Raw genomic sequence first — 7,993 nt, 5'->3', positions numbered from 1 at the left:
TTCAAGTAAGAATATGAAAGGGAACCTTATAGAGTAGGGGAAATCTTCATTCCAGAAACTAATGATGTTATAAGAGTAATAGACATTTACACTATACAAGAATGTGGACCTCAGAGGAAACACTTAGGTGTTTTGAGCAATTCAGCACCCTTCTACACTTATTTTGTTCACAGGATTAGTTGAGACCATCACTCAATCACACAGGGTTACCAAACCCAAGGCAGATGAATAAAGAGGATTTGAAGTCATAGCACTGGACATAGAAGGTTCAATTTGGGGGCAAATGTGCTATGGGTGGACAAGTTATTCTAGGGGGATTTTGAACTTTCCGAAAGTTTATAACTTCCTTGTCCATAACCACAGCCTCAGAGAACCAGGATTACACAGTGAAGAATCTCATCTGGATAGGGATAGCTGGTTTGGTCCTCATAATTTTTGCAATTCTGCTATCTGAGGCTTGGCACAGCCAGAGACAGAACAACCATGCATCTTCTACTTACAAGGTAAGTAGAAGATAAAAAAGTCCAACTTTCAAGGTTTCAGAGTCTGGGAAATAAAGCTGATGAAGCAAGTTTTCTGTGAGTAAATCTTGTTCAAATGTTGAGGAACTATTGTGGGAGAATGCCCAAGGAACAAATGTGTTTTGAGTGCAGAGGAAAATTTGAACATTGTGATAAGATGTTTCTTTTTTATTGGATATTTTATTTACATTTCAGATGTTATCCCGTTTCCCCATCCCGCCCCCACCCAGAAACCCCATATCCTATCCCTCATCCTCCTGCTTTTATTAGGATATGCCCCCACTCATCTTCCCACTCCTACCTCCCCACCCTCAAATTCCTCTACACTGGGGATTCAGCCTTCACAGGACCAAGGACTTCCTCTCCCATCTATGACCAAAAAGGCCATCCTCCCCTACATATACAGTTGGAGCCATGGGTCCCTCTCTATGTTCTCCCAGGCTGGTGGTTTAGACCCTGGGAGCTCTGGTTTGTTGGTATTGTCACTTTCCCCATGGGGTTGCAAACCCCTTCAGATCCTTCAGTCTTCTAACTTCTTCATTGGGAACCCCATGATCAGTTCAATGGCTAGTTGTGAGCATCTGCCTCTGAATATGTCAGACTCTTGAAGACTTCTGAGGAGACATCCATATCAGGCTCTTATCAGCATGCACTTCCTGACTTCCACATCAGCATCTACCTTTGGTGACTGCACATGGGATGGATACTCAGGTGGAATGGCCTTCAGATGCCCCTCCTTCAGATTCTGTCCCTCACTTTGTCTCCATATTTGCTCCCTTGAGTATTTTGTTACTCCTTCTAAGAAGGACAGAAGTACCCACAGTTTGACTTTCCTTCTTCATGACCTTCATATGATCTGTGAGTTGTATCTTGGGTATTGTGAGCTTTTGGGCTAATATCCAACTATCAGTGAGTGCGTACCATGTGCATTCTTTTGTGATTGGGTTACCTCACTCAGGATGATATTTTCTAGTTCCATCCATTTGCCTAAGAATTTCATGAATTCATTGTTTTTAATAACTGCATAGTACTCCATTGTGTAAAACCTCAGACAAGATCTTTTTTTTTTTATCAAAAGAATTTCTGCTTTGCCACCTATTATGGGCGTATGCTGACTGAACCAACTCCCTTCTGAATCAGTTTCATGAAGGAACATCCAATACCATCTGTTTTGGGTTCTCACTTCTGTACATCCTCTTTTTTACCTCCTTCTCATGTGTCATTTTATAGTTTTATAAATCACATTCTCCATGACAGGAACCTCTGTCTCTTGGGCTACAAACAAAGACATTGCTTCAGAAACAAAAATGGTGAGTGATGTCAAACTCCAAATTGTCACTCTGCCTATGATGATGCAAATCTCTCTATATGTCCCTACAACTTTCCACTCTTCAATTTATGTTACTTACAGGATTTCTCTTGAAGTAAGAAGCCAATGTCACCACACTGGTAAACAGAGGCTCTATCTGGAGAGTCACTGTTGACATGATGTTGACAGTATAATTTTCTTAAAACAAAGTCTTGATTATTGGCATTTACTGATCACTGCATACAGTTGTGTATGGATGTTAACTCTCAAGCAACATGTCTGCCTTCATGCCACATACTTACTTCCATAATGAAAATGGATTAAACCTTTGAACTGCAAGTCATCCCCAATTAAATATTTCCTCATAAGAGTTGCCATGGTCATGTTGTCTATTCACAACAACAGGCACCCTAAGACAACTTTATGCTCCTTTTCATAAGGTTCTTTTAGTTATATCAGCGTATATGTTGCCATAATAGAAGCAATGTCTTGTCAGAGGGCAGTGACACCTGCAGATCATGATGATAATAGGAAAGGACACTCAGTGGTCCTGTCACTAACTCTTCCCCTAAGAGAGAAAAGGTTTTGTTCTTAGGAGTCCTCATTACAGTCCAGCCAATGACTGACACTGCTGCTTTCTAGAACTCTATAGTACACTAAGCATGTCAGGCTTGCCCAGCCAATCAGAAGTGAGGAGGGACTGTGACACTTAAGAGTAAATCACACAGTGCTTTTAGAAGTTTTATTCTATCCAAGTAAGGAGAATACATCATAGATGTCCTTGCACTCTGAAACCATGCCAAGACTGAAGACGCGAGCCATGTTCATCTGGGGCCTTCAAATGCTGACCCATATAGGGGCATGCAAATACTCTAATTACTGCAAGAATAAAACCACAGGAGTGTTCAATATCCAGTGAACCCCTGTAGATCCTATTCTCAAGAGAGTAATTCCCAACTCTGAAACAATTATTTCAAGTAGTGAAAGCCTTGCAATGAACCCTCTTCTGGGAGAGCCACAGATCGAATGTGAGTGTGTGGAGCTAAGTTCTTCTGTGTCAGTGTGTGAAATGCAGAAAGACCTGCATCAGAGGAAGGAATAGGCCAGATATATGGCAAGAATGAAACCAGTGCCCCTGTCCCATCTTCCCAACAGGGTTATAAGGGAATTTATCACCATTGGTTCATAAATGATTCCTTGAGACACTGATTCTCCAGTGTTTCACTGATGTCAAGTTATTACAGATTACCTCTGTCCAAAGATGGAAAAACTTAACTATCCATGTTCACTGGACAAAAGCCTATGACTTTGCCTTGGGCCTTGAACCCAGCTCCCAAGTAGAGACAATAAAAATGCTATGGTGCACACAACCCTTGATGACCCCCAAGGGAGCTACTGAACTTTCTATCACATATTAGTAGTCCAGTAAGTCTATTCAGAGAGCTAGGATTGATAAAGGTGTCACTGTAAGACATAAGAAGGTGATGATGATAAAAGTATTGAATCCATGGAAGTAGAAAGTCTAAACAACCAAGTGATTGGAGTGGGAAAGTGAGAAGAAATGCAGAAACAAAATTCCTCAGAGGTCAGCTATGGTTATATTTCAGAGAAGAACATGCTAGAAAACTATGTACATACCCTTCTTATCTCTCTAACAGCTTTCTATAAAGCTTTCCCTCTGAGTACATCCAGACCAATCAGTGCCATTAGGAGAGAACGTTCCATCATAAAGGAGTGTAGAAAACTTTTTTAGGTCCAGATATAGACACAAGATCCTCAACTAACTAAAACCAGGTAACACTCACTGGCATGTGAAAAGAATGATAGACATGGCCAATATGAGTATACTCCAGAAATCAAGGTAATTTTAAAAATGTAAAACATCTTCCTCCCCATTGATGCCCCACTACCTCATTCCATCTCCTACTTGCCCCTTGGCACTCAATGTATGCAGCAGTTGGGAAAGGTAGACCCATCATGAGAGTAAGCAAGCTGTCCCCAACCTTTTTCAAGCTCAGCACATGGGAAAGCAGGTCCTATACCTCTCCTAGACCACACAGTGGAACTGGCCCTGGTAACATGGTCACAAGTGAGTCAGCCCCAAAAGCATGAGAGCAGCAGAACTGGTGCTGCCAATTGTCAGTCTCAGTGTTGGGTGAGCAAGTGAGATAGTGAAACAGAGCTGGCTATGGTGTTGTGGGTGTGGGATAGCTGGCAGGCTGACCAACTCAGTCATATCCAGGGATTTGAGTTGGCACCCAACAACATCTACCTCATCTATGAAATACTGGAGTGCAGGAAGTGGTAAATAAGAAGATCTGCAGATCCAGAATCTCCTTGACACAGGACAACAACAGGATATCTGAGAGGAGTCCCAGTGGGGACCCATTATGATCATGTAGCAGAAGACAGGGGCCTGGAAAGAGAACAATGTCAATGCAGAAACAAACAACAAAGTGCAATGCTCATTTCCAAGTAAAGATGTTTGGACAAAAGTGCATGCTTTGTGACACATTGTGACACACTGCAGCTTCCACAATGAGATATGTTTTTCTTTCTTTGTTTTGTTTCATTTTAATTTTTTGAGGGGAGCTTACAAGGGCAAATGGGGGTGTAGGAAGGAACAGGGAGATGAGTGGCATTGGGGTGCATGCTGGGAAATTCACAAAGAATCAAAAAAAGTATTTTTCTAAAAAAATGTAAAATGTAAAATGTAAAACTCTCTTGCTTGGTGTGTGTGTGTGTGTGTGTGTGTGTGTGTGTGTGTATGTGTGTCCCCATGTTTCACTCATGGGAAATAAATAAAGGGAAACATGTTCCCTCAAGTTGAAGAAGAAAAAGCTGATCAAAAGTCAATATTCCCCATGCCAGCTGGGTCCCCCACAGAACCCAGCAGACATGGGAGCTATCCTGTTCTACCTGAGCTACATGGTCCATCTGGTCTGCACCTCCACCTGCACCCATGGCAGAGTGACATGTCTGCCTGTTTTTCCAGGACAACTGCTCTAACCTGGGATATGGGAGGCCTGGTCTAAACAGAAACACAAGATGCCTGCTCTAACCAGAGACACCGCTCTGCTTGCTTCCCAGGAGGCTTCCCTAATCCAGGACACACAGCTCTATCTACCTCCTGAAATGGCCTGCTCCAATACAGGAAACCCAGAACAGCTAACACTGGAGACAATCAGGTGGTGAGAGGCAAGAACAAAAACAAAACCAACAGCAGCCCATGCAATAAAGTACTATCAGAACCCAGCGTTCCTCCTCCAGCAAGCCCTGGATAGCTTACCACACCTGGATCTGACCTTAAATCCCATTTTATAAAGATGATAATAAACATTTAAAGATGATATGAATAATTACCTTAAAGAAATACAGGAAACACATTTAAACAAGTAGAAGCACTTAAAGAAGAACAAATAAATCCCTTAAAAAAGTACAGAGAAATACAATCAAACAGGTGAAGGAAATGAAAAACAATTCAAATCTTAAAAACAGAAATAGAAGCAATAAAGAAAACACAAATGGAGGCAACTCAGGTAATGGAAAACCTGGGAAAGAGAACAAGAACTACAGACACAAGCATCACCACCAGAATACAAGACATGAAAGAGAGTCTTAGCCATAGGAGATAACATAAAATACATTGGTAAATCAGTCTGAAAAAAATGCCAAGAGTAAAATGTTCCTTAAAAACATTCAGGAAGTTTGGGACACAATGAAAGAACAAACCTAGGAATAATAGGAATAGAAAAAAAGTGAAGATTCACAGTTCAAAGGGCAGAAATCATCTTCATTAAAATTGTAGGAGGAAATGTCCCTAACCTAAAGAAAGAGGTGATCACAAGTATACAAGAAGCCTACAGCACACCAATTAGATTGGACCAGGAAAGAAAATCTTTCCAACACATAATAATCAAATGTACAGAACAAAGGAAGAATATTAAAAGCTGCAATGGAAAGGGCCATGAAACATATAAAGGTAGACTTATCAGAATTACACCTGACTCCTCGACAGAAACTCTAAAAGTCAGAAGACCCAAAAAAGATGTCTTGCACATCATAAGAGCAGGATGTAAAGTGAATTAGAAATAAAATATAAAATAAAATAAAATAAAAGAAATAAATTGAAGCTATCTCATACTAGCAACTTAACAACACACCTGAAAGCTCTAGGACAAAATGAAAAAAACACACCCAAGAGGAGAAGACAGCAGGAAACAGTCAAACTCAGGGCTGAAATCAATCCCTTAGAAGAAAAGCAAACAAATATGAGAACAATATGAACAATCAAAAACAACAAACAAAACGAGCTGGTTCTTTGAGAAAATGAAGAAGATAAACAAATCCTTAGCCAAATGAATTAAAGTGTACAGAGACAGTATCCAAATAAACAAAATCAGAAATGAAAAAGTCAAACATTGCATCAGAAACAGGAAATTTAAAGCATCATCAGGTTGTACTTCAAAGGCCTATACTTGACAAAATTGAAAACTGTAAATGATATTGATGGATTTCTAGACAGATACTGCTTACCAAAGTGAAATCAACACCCAGGTGTCATGGACGGGAGCAGGCCTCCTCTGAGGCAGATAGAGCTGTGTGATCTGGGTTAGGGCAGGGCTTTTGGGAGTAGGCAGTGCTCTAAGGTAAACTATCTAAACAGTCCCATAATCCCTAAGGAAATAGAAGCAGTTATTAAAAACCTCCCAACAGCAACAACAAAAACAAAACCCAGGGACAGATGGTTTCAGTGCAGAATTTTACCAGATTTTCAAAGAAGAGTTAATACCAACACTTCTCATACTTTTCCAGAAAACGAAAACAAAGGATACACTACCTAATTCATTCTATGAGACCACAGTCACCTTGTTACCTAAACCACACCAACAGCCAACAAAGAAAGAGAACTTTAGACTATTTTTGCTTGTGAATATAGTCACAAAAATACTCAATAAAGCTTCCATTTATACCTCCACCTGCACCTGGGGCAGATCTGAGTGCCTGGCTTGCCCCCACAGCCTGACTGTCTCCCAGGAAGTCTTCCCTAACTAGGAACACAGGTGAGATTCCCTGCCCCAATACCCATGCTAGCTGTGATCCCTACAGAGCCCAGCAGACATGAGATCTATCCTGCTCTGCCTGAGCCCCATCTTCCTTCTGGTCTGCACCTCTCCCTACACCTGGTATAAATCTGTGTGCTTGCCCCCTTACCTCTAGACCCCAAAGCCTGCCTGTCTCCCAGGAGTTCTGCCTAACCAGAGACACAGGTGAGATATCCTGCTCTGCCTGACCTCCATCATCCTTCTGGTATGTACCTCAGGTTGCACCTGTGGCAGAGGAGTGTGACTGCCCCCAATCCCCTACAGGCTTTCCGTCTCCCAGGAGTTCTACCCAAAGAAGGGACACCAGAGGTCTACTCTAATCAGGGACTCAGGATCTCTGCTCTAACTAGGGACAAAGGAGGCCTGCCCAAACCAAAGACAGCACTGCCTATTCTCAGGAGGACTGTTCTAACCCAGGTCACACAGCTCTACCTGTCTCCAAGGAGGCCTGCTCCAGTCTGTGACACCTGGGCCAGTTAACATAGAGATAACCAGAAGGCAAACGACAAGTGCAAGAATATAACCAACACAACAGAAGCCAATGTAATTTGGCACCATCAGAATCCAGTTCTCCTACCACAGCAAGCCCTGGATACCCTAACACACCTGAAGAGCAAGATTCCCATCTCATGAAGAAGATAGAAGCCTTTAAAGAGGATATAAATAACTCCCTTAAAGAAACACAGGAAAACACAGGCAAAGAGGTAGAAGCCCTTAAAGAGGAAACAAATCCCTTAAAGAAACACAGGAATATACAAACAGGTGAAAGACTTGAACAAGATTTTTAGGTTCAACACCTAAAACTGAATACAGAAGCAATAAAAAGATGACAAATGAAGGCAACCCTGTAGATGGAAAACTTAGGAAAGAGATCAGGAACCACAGATGCAAGTATCCCCAACAGTATACAAGAGATGGAAGAGAGAATCTCAAGTGTAAAATAGCTCATCAGCAAATTAATTTAAATCCCATCTCTTCACCAACTGTGGGCATTTGCTGATGGAGCCAACTCCCTTCCTAACCTATAATATGAGAGAACCTCTTGTCTCATCTATCTT

The sequence above is a fragment of the Grammomys surdaster genome, unplaced genomic scaffold (assembly GCF_004785775.1).
Source record: "Grammomys surdaster isolate TR1022 unplaced genomic scaffold, NIH_TR_1.0 252, whole genome shotgun sequence".
Lineage (NCBI taxonomy): Eukaryota > Metazoa > Chordata > Mammalia > Rodentia > Muridae > Grammomys > Grammomys surdaster.
The sequence above is the reverse complement of the archived record's forward strand: the minus strand, read 5'-3'. Positions refer to the sequence as shown.